Here is a 1,187-nt window from a genome sequence, read left to right on the forward strand (position 1 = left end):
CAAACCAACAAAACACAAGTAATAGCATCAGCGCAGCACAGAACCAGCACATTGTAACCTACCGCGTTCAACACCACAACATGGTCTCCCTGCAGAGCAGGCTCCCTCCTTCGGGAGTGGCCAGAGACCTGGGCATTCTCAGGCAGGCTGGGGGGAGGGGAGTACCTCCATTTAGGTGCCTCCACTCACAGCCCTTTAATTTCAGAAATGTTTCCAAAGCGAGAGAATGAGCATGTTTCTCCGTAAATTGTTCTTTCTGTCTCTCTCTAGCCGCCTCCTTGCCCGCCACGGCCTCTGCGGAGATTCCAGGCCCTCCAGAGACCAGGACGGCCCTCCGCGCCACCGCCCCTCGTGCCAATGCTGCCGGGAAACTGCCGACACCCTTACCGGGCAAGAGAACAGCGTAGGGGCAATTGGGGGGAGGCCAGAACGAGGGAGGGATGGTGGGAGGGGGTGGAGGCACAAACCCACAGAGGCTGTAGCCACCGGCTTCTTCCTCGAGTGCCCTGAAGCCCAAACACCCCCATCCTCCCTTTGGCAGCCCCCTCGCTTGAGCCTCTCCTCCCGGCTTAAAAAGGCGACTTAGAGCTCGCCTCTGTGGCCCCTTTCGGGTCCTCCTCCCATCTTCCCTGCCTTCGTTCCTCCTCCAGGAAGCAGCCACCCCCTCGCTCTACCGCCGAATTTCCTGGGAAGCCTCTCCCTGCAGCACCCAGAGGTGGGGTTCAGCCCCATCTTGGACAGAGGAGGGGGGAGACAAACCCAAGCCCCACCTACAAAATCGAGGCAAAAGAATAAGAAGAAAATTGTAGAATCTCCCTTACCTTTGCAGACCTTGAGGTTTCTGTCCTCCGGTTGAAAGGGGTGGGGAGGAAGGAGGGGGGAAAAAAGAGCGTTCGGTTTCCTCTTCATCTTCCAGATAATATTGTCCCAACCTGGAGAGCCGTCGCTTCCCCTTCTCTGACTTGGGAGGAAGGGTGTTCGGTTTTCTGATATTTGCATAGAAATGGAAGTAGTTCGGGCTTTGAAAAAAGGATCAGCCTGCAGTCTGGGGAGATTGTCCATTACCCTCCGTGAGATAAAATTCCAGATTAACCAGGAAATTAATTAAGGAATTAAATTATTTTTAAGTTTCCCTCCTTTTTGGGAATTCCCAACCCTTCTTTCCCCCGCTCTCTCTTTCTTTCTCC

The sequence above is a fragment of the Myotis lucifugus genome, unplaced genomic scaffold (assembly GCF_000147115.1).
Source record: "Myotis lucifugus unplaced genomic scaffold, Myoluc2.0 scaffold_254, whole genome shotgun sequence".
NCBI lineage: Eukaryota > Metazoa > Chordata > Mammalia > Chiroptera > Vespertilionidae > Myotis > Myotis lucifugus.